Raw genomic sequence first — 12790 nt, 5'->3', positions numbered from 1 at the left:
TTAGGTTTGTATTCAAGTGGTGAAAACATTATAAAATGGGATTGTGAAGACACACAGTCATACAGTTATGCAGTTCCATAAATTGAATAGAAATCATTGTATTGTACTCTTGAAACAAATACATTACATGTAAATATAACTGAATAAAACTGTTTTTAAAAAGCAAATCATGCAAGTATCAGGGGTAGCATCATTCCATGCAGAGAGAAGAGCAAGTGCAAAGGCCTAGGGGCTGCAGGGGGTTAGGTATAACTAACATGGAGCACGTGTTATGGGGTGGGGAAGAAAAGGCATGTTTTGCGTAAGGTTTGTGGTAGGAAGGGCCTCAATTTGTCCTTGTCTCAAGTAGGAGAAGAGAAACTAGGAATCATTGCCCTAATGGGGTGAAATTTATCATGCAACATATACTAAGAGTAAAGTATTTGAAATTAATGACTGAAAGCCCTTTTCATTGAGTCACTGATCTATTTCTCTTGTCTCTCTCTTTTCCTTTCTTTACTGAATATTAATGTTTTGTCCAATTCTAAATCTCTGCTCTTCCAAATCAATTTCCTTTCTATTCCTGCTTTCTTACCTAGTGCCCTTCAACATTCCCAGCTCTTCAGGACATTGTGAGCAAGAAGAGTCTCCAGAGTCAGGACAGAAAGAAACAAGGAAAACATTGCAATGGATTTGTCAGCACAGGTAAATCTACAGACAGAAGTGACCTGCCCCATCTGCCTGGAGCTCCTGACAGAACCTCTAAACCTGCCCTGTGGCCACAGTTTCTTCTAAGCCTGCATCACTGCAAAGAACTAGGAGTCAGTGATCCACCAGGAGGGGACTGCAGCTGTCCTGTGTGCCAGAGCAAATAGAAGCCTGGGAATCTCTGGCCTAATTGGCACCTGGCCACCATAGTGGGGAGAATCAGGGAGGTCAACATAAGCCCACACAAGTGGCAGAAGAGAGATCTCTGTGAGCACCATGGAGAAAAACTCCACATATTCTGTAAGGAAGATGAGAAGCCTTTGCAGGCGTTCTGTGCTGTCTCTGGAGCAACAAATATTCTGCATGCAAGTGGTGGTCAAGGAAATCCAGGTAGGCCCCAGGGTGGAGGAAGATAGGACAGAATGGTATCTAAAGTGAAATCTTCCCTTTTTCATCCTACATTTGTCGTCATAGAACTGAGCCCTGCAATCTTCCCATACCCTTTGCTCAGTTTCTGAGGCTTAAAGGACATTTACGTACATTCATTCATTTGCTTTTAAGAGTAAGCCTATAGTACCAAATCTTAGCACAAGAAGTTTGATGAGTGGAGAACTGCTTCCCAAGATAAGTTCTGATTTCCCCTCTGAGCTGAAGGGATTTTTGGGACCATAGTTAGTTGAATGTGGGGAAAGTGTCAATGAGAGGAAAGGACTTTCCTTGCTGCTGGATCAGTTCTTCTTCTAGGGAAAGAGAAATGCAGACTATTGTTAATGAAGGGATCATAACTTAAATTTCCCAGGGATAGAGAATACACTCACCTCTTCAGATTTTTGTCTATATCCTAGATTCTACCTGCCAGTTTCATTTCTGTAAACTTTAGTCTCTTCTAGGATGAGCATGATTTCTTCCCCATTTATCTAGATGCTGAGAGAGCTCGTAGCTTGAGTCTGATGATTGCTTTCTCACAGGAGAGGCTCCAGGAAGCTCTGAAGAAGCTGAGGAAGGAGCAGCAGGAAGCTGCGGAGTTGGAAGCTGACATCAGAGAAGAGAGAGCTACTTGAAAGGCAGGAAGGGATTTTTCCTGAGGGAGTTCTGAGACAGGAAACTGGGCAGCATCTTGGTCCAATCACAAGGAGGCTCCTTTCTCTTTGTTACCTCAGAAGTAATGAGTCTGGAAGACATTTGATTAGTCTTCACTTCATTCCTTCCTTGTTTGAGGTCCAGGGCTAGAGAGTAGACATATCACAAGGGAATATATATATTTGGAGGTGAAGGTCTAGAGGGAAGCAATACAAAAACAACTCATGCATCCCATGTCCCATTTCCCTTATCAAATTTGAGGCTCTGATACCTCCAGAACACACACTGAGAAAGGCCCAAGTTTCCGTTTAGGAAGTATGGGTGGAGGGGTTTAATACACAGTGTAGCATGATTATCCAGGACAGGGGTCTGCAATCCAAGCCTCCCCCAGGTACCACATTGTGCCTCAGGGTGGGCCTTGATAGAGTAGACTTGAATATTTTGCTTTGTGATGAGCTCAAGGGGAAACAGCAGGAAAAATCACTTTCCCAGGAATTGCTCACTGCCTTTCACCTCCTGTCACTTTGAGAATCTCCTGAGGAAAATAGTTCTTGTCTTGGCCCCCAGGACCACACAAAGTAGGCCCTCATCCAGACAGACTAACAGCTTATTCTCTTTTCATCCCCAAAGAATCACATGCAAGCTGAGAGACAGAGGATTCTGAAAGTGTTTAATGAAACGAGAGGCATCCTGGACAGTTTGGAGCAGAGGTAGCTGCAAAAGCTGGAGGAATATGAGGTGAATGTGCTGGATGACTTGGTATCGGCTAAGGATCATCTGGTCCAGCAGAGTCAGTACATGAGAGAGCTCATCTCAGATCTGGGGAGCATCAGATGTAGGGATCATCAATAGACACAGCAGGTAAGACTTGAGTTGGAGCTCCTACACAAGGGATTCAGGGGAAAACACAGAGATTAAGTTTCCTTCCCTTCTTGGTCCCTGTTCTTTCTTCCTCCTGGTGACGTTACAGGATTCCTTGGCCCCTCAGTGCCCCTTTTCTGTCACTCATTTCAAGAGTCATAGGAATAATTGAATGCACAAATGGTAAGGGAAATTCCCATTGTTATTAATTATAAAAAGGCAGTGCAAAAATTTGGAGAGAAAATTTTTATATTTGTAAGGCCTCTCCTCACTAAACTTACATACAAGCAAACAACACAAACCTTTGTTTATGTTTGAGTTTTATTGTTGTTGTTGTTATTGAGGAGTGATAAATGTAAGGCTAGACTGTGTAATACCTGAGTGAAGGATGTGCATGTATGTTTATGTGTGTGTGTGTGTGTGTGTGTGTCTATGTATGTTTATGTGTTTGTGTTGGGCAGGGTAGAATATGGGGGCCAACCTAACGAGACTTGATGGACGAATTGAACCTAGTATGAATGTTCAACTTTTCTTCTGTTGCTTTAGCAGTGTGACTGTGATCTTAAGCTATGAAGTACTTTAGGAAATTTCAAATTTTATCTACTTAACTTCTTGCCATTCTACTTTGCTAGCTGTTCAAGAGTTTCTTTATTTAACTTTTGTTCCAATACTGGGGTAATGAGCTTTCATCTGCTGGATTTTTATCTCTGCCTTAAAAAAAAACGTATTTCTTGAGGTATAGTTTACATATGATAAAACCCACCCATGTTAAGTGTGCTATCGAAGGATTTTTAGTAAATATATTGAGTTGTTAAACCATAAACAAATTCAGTTAACGTTTGTTGAAACGACTCTCCCTTCCTCCACTGAATTATTTTAGCACCTTTGTTAAAAATCAGTTTGCTCTAAATGTAAGGATTTTAGCAGTCTGTTACATGGAGCTATGTCTATTCTTGCCCTAATACTCTAAGCTTTTGATTACAGTGGCTTCATAAAAAAAATTTTAAATTAGTTAAGTCTTCCAACTTTGTTCTTCCTTTTCAAAATTGTTTGAAAAAAAATTGAAACATTCTATTTCATAACAATTCTATTCTAAATTAGTTGTTCTCTATGGGGTCAGTTATAACCAACCCTGGCCCCAGGGAACCACTGTGGAGAATGCCACTTCCATCTAGTGAGTAGAGGCCAGAGATGCTGCTAAATCTCCTACAATGCACAGGGAAGACCCATGACAAAGAATTACCTGGGCCAGAATGCCAGTAGTGCCAAAGTTGAGAAACTCCGCCCTTGGGTCCTTTGATTTTTGCATGAAAATTTTGAGATATCTCGTTAATTTTTATATAAAGAGCCTACTGGGATTTTGATAGGCATTTTATTGAATTTAAAGAAAAATTTGAGGAATATGGCCATTTTAAGGTAAAATTTCTCCGTTTATTTAGGTTTTCTTTAAACTTTACCAGCAATATTTTGTAGTTTCCAGAACAGAAGTCTTTTACTTATTTTCTTCCATTTTTGAGTTGATTTTTTTTTATTCTATTACAAAAAAATGTCTTAATTTCTTATTAGATTTTTCATTACAAGTAAACAAAAAAATACATTTTTATACTAATCTTGTATCTCACAACATTCTTAAATTTTTTTGTTAGTTTTAGTAGTTTGTGTGTGTGTATGTGTGTGTGTGTGTGTGTGTATTCCTTGAGATTTTCTACATAGTGGATCATGTCATCTGTAAATAAATCCAGTTTTACATATTTTCTACTCTGGACATTTTAATTTCTTTTATTTCCTCCATTTTTTTCTTTTCTTTTTCAGTTTTTATTATCTAATATAAAACATTCTTATTTTATGCTCTTCAACTTTCTCTGTTTCATGTTTATGAGCGTGACATTTCTGCCATTCAAAACTAGATAACCAGAAATACTACTAAGTTGTCTGGGGATAACCAAGTGAAATCTGGGAATGACACTAACTCAGAGAAAGAATAAGCTCAGAAATAGCACACCAGTGTGATAATTTGAGTTCATCAAACCAGTTATTCCTGGAGCCAGATAGGTGACTTGTCAATTCCTTTATTTGTTTTTGCACAATCTACTTCTATCTTTTTCTAATCAAGCCTGTTTGATTTTGTATTTGGTCATTTGCAATAAAAACAATGCTGCATAATTTGTAAATGATTCCCTGTATTTGTTGGGCTGCAAATGGCAGAGGGAAGTGAGGCAGCTCTTACACAACCACTTATTGTCTAGTGCGACTGTTGACTTGTATGTGGCTCTCTTGTTTAGTCTTTGGTAATCACCTTTGGGATTGAGAAATTCCAGTTAAAGCTGCTAAGAGAGGCTCCTTCTTTTTGCACCAAAGTCCAGCCTTTCTATTCCAAACTAAAGTTAGTGCCAGCAAAGTCAGAGAGGATGAAAGTTAAGCATGAGTTATGCCTGGGACTAGTGAAGAGCCAGAGACTGAGAAAGCAGTCCTAGAAAGGTCAGGTGGTAAATTTCCTGCCTGAGATAGGGCACAAGGACATCACTATTAATGTCTATCCACTGGAATGCAGGTTAGGGAAAGGGGTTGATAACCTGTTTTGGATTAACTCTAGGAAAATGTCCACATGCTAACAAATAAGCTAAACTCTTGGATACAAATCTGTAGGACTGGAAGAGATCTCTAAGTTACTAGCTCATGTAATTGGCCATTAAAAAAAAAAAAAGCAAAATCACACAACACATTGAATAAGTAGTTGGGAAAGATAAATCACAATCCTGGGAAACAATGCCTGTGATTGTTCCATTCCTTAAGCAATATACAGACTTTAATATGCAACCTGCAAGACTGTTTGTGTTGGAAAAGTATAGTCACATAATGGACAATCTTTACAATTTTCCTCTTGGGATTTTACCATGCACCACTACTGTCAAGAATAGGTCTGGGATCAATAAAGAAACTTTGCCAGTTTTGGCTATTTTTTTCCAAATGATTATAATGTGTGATGGGCTTGTGGTGTTTACTCTCCACAAGTTTGCCAACTAAGAGTTCAGATGACAGTTTCTCTGTTTTCTGGACTATTTTGTGGCAATGTTGGGAATGGATCATTTTGTCATATACACATTGGTTGTTAGACCATGAGAAGCTAGCTTTAGACTGATAAGGATGAGAATGAGTTGAAAGTGATACCAGACTGGGGTGGATTGGGGTCCTGGGTGAGACCTGGCCCTTAGTTTGTGTTCTTGACCTCACACAGGAAGGAATTCACAAGCGGGTCAGGAGAGATTATGCAAGTTTATTGAAAGACAAAAGCCAGCCTGGTTAGAAAGAAACTGAGGAAGGAAAGCAGGCCAGGCTGACCGGGTGAAAACTCACCGACCATCCCTACGTGGGGGTCTGGGGTCCTGATTTATGGTGGTTGAAGTGGGCAGCTGGGGACTGGTCAGCTTGAAGCTGGGATGCTTAGGCAAGACTGGGGGAATGCTTAGGCAAAGGGAGGGGGCTATTAGGCAAGGGGAAGGGGATGTTTGTGGAGCATGGAGTTACGGGAACTTGTGAGTTATTGGCTGAAAGTTAATCCCAGGTGCTGGGTAACAGCTGCATCCTGTTGCTGCTCAAAAGACAGTTTTTGGTTCTGCCTTTTTCCTGTCTCAAAAGTAGATTTGAATATTAGATGAGAGTTTAGATCTTCTACCCTCGAAAAGGGCTCTCATCTATTTCTTTTAGCAGCTTTGTTGAGATATAATTCACATATCATGCAATTCATCCATTTAAAGTGTAAAATTCAATAGTGTTTGGTATACTACATTATTAAATTTTTAAAACAATTGTGATAAAACGTAAAAAAATTCAGTACTTTAACCATTTTAAAGTGTATACTTTAGGGGCATTAATTGCATGTATAGTGTTGTGTAAAAATCACCACTACTTATTTCTAAAATTTTTCATCAACCCAAACAAAATCTAACCATTAAGTAATAACACCACATTCCCCATTCCCATGACCCCAGTTCTTAATAACTGCGAATCTACTTAGTGTCTGTATGAATTTTCCTGTTCTAGGTGCTTCTACAAGTGGAATCACATAATATTGGTCCTTTTGTGTCTGGCCTATTTCATTTAGTATAATATTTTTAAGCTTCATCCATGTTGTAGCATGTATCAGAACTTCATTCCTTTTTATGGCTGAATAATATTCCATTGTGTGTATATATCACATTTTGTTTATCTATTCATTTGTTGATGAACATGGTTTGTTTCCACCTTTTGGCTATTGTGAATAATGCTGCAATGAACATTGGAATAAAAGTATCTGAGTCCCTGCTTTCAATTCCTTTGGGTGTATACCTCGGAGTGAAATTGCTGGATCATAATGGTAACTGTTTATCTTTTTGAGGAACCAACAAACTATTCTCCATAGAGGCTGCATCATTTTACCTGCATACCAGCAATGTACAAGGGTTCCAGTTTCTGCATATCTTCACCAATATTTATTTATTTTTATAAATTTTTTGCCGTCCTAATGAATGTGAAGTGGTATCTCATTGTGGTTTTGATTTACATTTCTCTAATGACTAATGACACTGAGCATCTTTTCATGTGTTTATTGGCCATCTGTATCTCTTTTTGAAGAAATAGCTATTCAAATCCTTTTCCCATTTTTTTAACTTGAGTGTTTTTTTTGCTGTTGCTGCACTATAATTCTTTGTATAATATAGATGTTAATACTTTATCAGATATATGATTTGCAGATATTTTCTCCCCTTCTGTGCCTTGCCTCTTCATGCTTTTCAGAGTGTCCTTTGATGCACAAAAGTTTTTAATTTTGGTGAGGTCCAATTTATCTATTTTTCTTCTATTGCCTATACTTTTTGTATTGTAGCCAAGAAATTATTACCAAATACAATATCAAGAAGAGTTTTTTCTATGTTCTCTTCTAATACTTTTACAGTTTTAAACCTTAAGTTTAGATCCCTAATTGATTTTAAGTAATAATTTTTATATGATGTAAGTCATCTGTTTTTAATATTATTGTAACCATTGTAATATATTTAGCCATTTTTTGGAAATAATTTGGTAAATGTGGTGGCAGTCAGCTAACAGATGGGCAGCATGGGATGTTTGTTTGACTTTCCAATCTGAATTCAAATATCTATCTTTTTTTTGTAACAACCTCTTAGATTTACCCTTTGTGGAACCATCTCTACCCTCAGTTGATGTAGTCTGTTAGGGTGGATAAAATCCGTAGCATCAGGGATGTATATGTCTCTCAATTCAAGGTACATCAGCATATCTGATTCCTATATGTTTATTAACAATTAAAATATTAATTATTTTAGTCATTTAATCATTGACCCAGTTCAGTCAATGATTTGTATTCCTTAGAATTTTCCTACCGTGACTAGAAAAAGAAATTCTCTTTTCTGTGAAGTAATATATCAGGGATCATCATTTAAACCAAGACATTCAAGTTGATGCCATATAGAGTCTTTCAAAGTCAACATATGAGGTAGAAAATAAAATTTTGTGGTGAAAGAACAGATTCTGATGACAATATTTTCACATAAAAACATAGTTATGAGTAAAATTCTACCTGCCCCCTGAAATTCTTCTTCTTTTTTCTAAATTTAAATCAGTGTTTGTCATATACAATAACAACAAAAAGCTTAATACAGAAAATAAAACTTTTTTCTGAGTTAGGCTGGAGAGGGAAAAAACAATATATTGGTACGGTTCTGTTCAAAAAAATAAAGCAGATAATGGTTATGATAGGGAAAAGAAGATGGCTAAAGTCAGTTGAGGATAAGGACTGGACTGCTTACTACACTATTGGAATTCAGGGTAAGATACCATAGTTTCTAAGACAGTGATTGAGGGGATATTAGTAACATTATGGACAATGGCATGTAAATAAGTGGGAAATAATATGTTACATTTTAGACTTTCTCAGGTGTTGGTTCCTGTGGCTTATTTCTTTCTTAAAAACTGATCAGATCACCTGTAGGTAATGCATAGGAGGTTTATAGAGTAAGTAGAGGAAGGCCAGAGAAACATTTACCTGAAGTGCTTGTTTGCTTGTACCTGCAGCAAAAGATTGTTTACTTTTTAAGGACTCTTATTTGTCATTCATCTTTGATTCCCCAGGGCCTGGAATCATGTCTGGAAAATAGTAGATTTCACCTTTATTTGTGACTACAATAAATAAAGCATAATGAACTAGTGAGGTCTTCTCATAAATGTACTTAAAACCATAGTAGGCCTCTTCTCTTCTTTTTAAATAGATCCCATCTCCAGATACTTGAAACATCTTTCTAGCATCCTCACTTGAGTCCTCAAGGATGGTTGGTCTGGGTCTTATCTCTACATTCTGTCCTCCGTACTCTGACTATCTGTTTATTCACACCATATCAAAGGGTGCTAGGGGTGTGAGGGAGAAGGTGGGTAAAACTTTGTAATGTAGTAGGGCTTATCACTCCTTCAAGGCTTGTCAGGAAAAATATAGGATGCATACTTAAATTTGAATTTCAGATAAACGACACACCATTTTTTAGCAAAAGGATATCTTAAATATTGCAGGGGTCTTGCTTATAGTAAAAATATATTTTCCATCGATCCAAACTAAAATTTAACTAGCTATTTATATTTTGTAAATCTATCAGTTCTATATGTGACTCATGTTTCCTCTCTTCTCCCCAGGATGTGATTAACCTCATAAGAAGGTATGTGTGAGAGACCAGATATGGTCTATTTTTGTGTGAAGACAGTGTCGTAGCCATAAGTTTTATCTTGAGAGCAATCAGAATTAAAAAAAAAAATCACAGAGCTGGGAAATTTGAGTATTATATTGTTTCAAATTGTTGATCACAGATGAAAGATGTCAGTGGTAGGGAATTTGGGTAGTGGGAGGTCACAGATTTAAGGACAATAGAAGTATTAGAAAGGATGGGTTGCTGTATCAGAACTCCATGACTTCACTCATTTTAGCCAGACCTTAGTCTCTGCTTTGGCTGTTGTTTCCATATTTCTTAGGCGCATGTTTTATTGAAGGGAGGATCCTGTTCTCTTTATCTGCCAGGCGCCCACGTTGCCCACAAGGACGACTCTTTTATATTTACTTTTCTTCCTGAGAATAGGAAAAACAAGGTCTTTGAAGATGGTTTTCCCTGGATTTTTCAACAAAAAAAAACAACAGTAGACTCAAGTCTGGGGGAATAGTGGCTTTGATTTTGGTGCCAGTAATTAATCTCTTCTCACTTATACACTTTGGTATCTTGTAGGAAAAATGGTTTTGTTGTGTTTAAAGTTGACTACCCACCTGGCAGTATCTTTCAGGATCTTTCCAAAGACATGAAATTCTGACCACTATTAATTTGGTTCTTATAACTTCTTCTTTTCCAAATGTTTGTAACATTTATAAGAGAATGTGACCTCAAATGTTATTCTCTGGGCACCTGTACTGGGGTAACAGGCTTTGGAAACTTTCAGGCTTTTGACACAAGAGCCCCACACTTGATAACCTAAAACCATCAGTAGCCATGTTCTGGTGTCTCTCTACTGACTATCTGCCTGGGACCTCACATCTCTGGCCGTCTCCTGGTGACACCACTGAGATGACAGTGACTTCATATAACAAAACTTGTTTTGGAGGAGTCAAATACCTATTAAAGGACCATTACTTCATCTTATTTTATATTATTTTTAAAAGGTAGAGAGTATGGGTTAATTTTTCCATTTTAGAAGGAAGAACATTAGTTTCTTTGAGGTGAAGACCTTCCTATGATCACAGAGAGGGTAAAAGAAAAGGTAGACAGGAGCATATTTCCTCTGGTTGCAACATCAGAGCTATGCCCTTCCGCAGGCTCTTCAGTGAAGAAGATTTAAGTGCATCAATGGTATGAAAGGTGAGGGAGACACTGGTCTTGAAGAGACACAGGTCAGAAGTATGGGGCGATAATTTTTGTCTTCTCTAGGAGTGAGACCTGGACCGTGAAAAAGCCAACAGACAAAAATGGTTTTCAAGAAGCTCACGTGTGCCTTCTGAGTTCCAGGTCTGAGAGTGATACTGAAAGTATTTAAAGGTGAGGAGAGCCAGGGGAATGATGTGAGTGTGAGATTCTTGTAGTATTAGGGCAAAATGTGGGAGTGGACGTTGTTTCTAGATGAGGGTAAAAGAGAGGAGGTAGGACTGAGAAGGAGAGAGAGCTCCTGTGCTGAAGATGATCAGATCTAATGAGGGAAGGCCAAACGTCTGCTTTGTCTTTTCATTCACCAGTTCATAGCCTTACAGGGCTCCTCTCCCCTGTACTCAGTCTGGAGAGAAGATAGGTGTTTACTCCTTTGCTTTTAACAACGTCGTTGCAACTTCTGTCATTTCAGAGCTGACAGAGGTTCAATGCTACTGGAGTAAGAAGTTACAGGGTCTTCAAATCTCCATGGTCTGATCCCTTTCAGAAGTTGTGGTTATTGCTAGGTCCCAGGATCTTGGCTTCCTGTGTTGCTCCCCAAACATGCATAATACAAGAATTCTTACGTGTCCTACTCATCTCTGACCCCTCAACACAAATTCCTCCCAGTCAACTCCCAATATTGCTTTTCACAATGTCACAAGATACACCCATTCTGTATCCCTCACCTGACCCTGTAATTTTTCCTGCAGTGCACGTGATGCTGAATTCAGTCAACACCATTTTGACTACTGTTGTATCTGTGGATCAGAGACAAGTGAGAGTTGTGCACCCTTTTACGTTTGGGAATATATCTCCCTGTGATTTTTCTGCTTTTGATGTCTTGGGCCACAAATGTTTCTCCTTAGGGAAATGTTACTGGCAAGTAGATGTGTCTTGGAAGATTGCCTGGATCCTGGGGGAATACACTAAAACAAGTAACCTCCATAGAAAAAAGAGGTCTGAGCTTGTTTTTGATCCAAAAGCAAATCATCCAAATGTATACTCCAGACACAGACCTCAAAATGGCTACTGGGTTATAGGGTTGCAGAATGAATCTGAGTAGTAATGCGTTTGAGGACTCTTCCACCTCTGATCTCGAGGTCTTAACTCTTTCCATGGCTGTTCCTCCACGTCATGTTGGGGCTTTCCTAGCCTCTGAAGCAAGCTCTGTTTCATTTGTCTATGTCAAAAAGCATGGTTCACTCATCTACAGTTCCCTAAATGTTGCTTTCCCAGACTTCTTATCCATATTTCAATCCTTGGACCTGTCCAGTTTCCATGACTCTGTGCCCACTGAGCTCCTGAACCTTCTGTTTTTTTCATCCACTTCTAGTGCCACTTGTCCTAGGTTTCATCTCTATACCTGAACTCATTTGCGCCATTAACATCATCTCTTCCTTCTTGTCTCTCTTCTTTACTTTAGAACTTTTACTCCTCCTTGGGATGGACCATATTTCAGGTTCAAGTTAGGAGAGATACTTACTTGCCATCTGCCTTTTTTTGTATTCTCAAAGAAAGATGTCTAATCTCTCTTAAGAGCAGTATTGATATAATGTTTGATCTCCCATTTCTCCATATTTCCCTTTATCATTGATCTGAGGAGACATGGCAAAGCCTGCCTGCCACCATCCACGTTATCTACAATAATCCTTAATCACTCCCCAACCACCACCAACAACTAAGGAGTCTCCGGGTGTATGTCTGTTTGTTGCCCAGGGTACACCAGGTTCACCAGAGAGGCAAAAGAAAGGAAAATATAGCAATACACGTACCCAGAGTGAATATTTTGTGTACAGAGTGTTTCAGTTCCAATACTGTTTCTTCTTTTGCAAGATGTATACCTATGCATAAATTCTGGATTGCTTTTTCCTAAAATACAACTTAAGATTTAAAACTACAACTAACTGTTAGATTGTTTTGTAAAACTAAGTGTCCCTCAATGTAAAGCAGCTATTATAGTGTCCTGTGTGATATAATATTTACTCTCATGATTACTGAAAACTACAAGCTATGTCAATATCCTGTGCAACAGATTTGTGCCCTTCGGAGGAGCTATAGTTGATTCTACTGAAGTCTCATTTCTCCAGACTCCACTGTCAAGACCACTCCAATTCCAACCTCGTTCTATAGAACATTTTATACCGAGGCTGGGACTGTTTTTAAGGCCCTTTATTGGAAATGGGGCAGAAAAGTGCTCAGGTATGAGTTTCCAAAATCTCTCCAGCAGAGAAAACCAT

At 38.5% G+C, this 12790-nt stretch overlaps 1 pseudogene; it reads left to right on the top strand.

Annotated features, from left to right (window-relative positions):
• The first annotated feature begins 584 nt into the window (after window positions 1–584).
• Window positions 585–12790, top strand: part of LOC101402390 (E3 ubiquitin-protein ligase TRIM22-like) — a 34988-nt pseudogene continuing 22782 nt past the window's right edge.

This window comes from Ceratotherium simum, chromosome 7 (genome assembly GCF_057802395.1).
Source record: "Ceratotherium simum simum isolate JZ-2026a chromosome 7, ASM5780239v1, whole genome shotgun sequence".
In the NCBI taxonomy this organism is placed as follows: Eukaryota; Metazoa; Chordata; class Mammalia; order Perissodactyla; family Rhinocerotidae; genus Ceratotherium; species Ceratotherium simum.
Note: the sequence above shows the minus strand (reverse complement) of the source record. Positions and strands in the feature narration are given on the sequence as shown.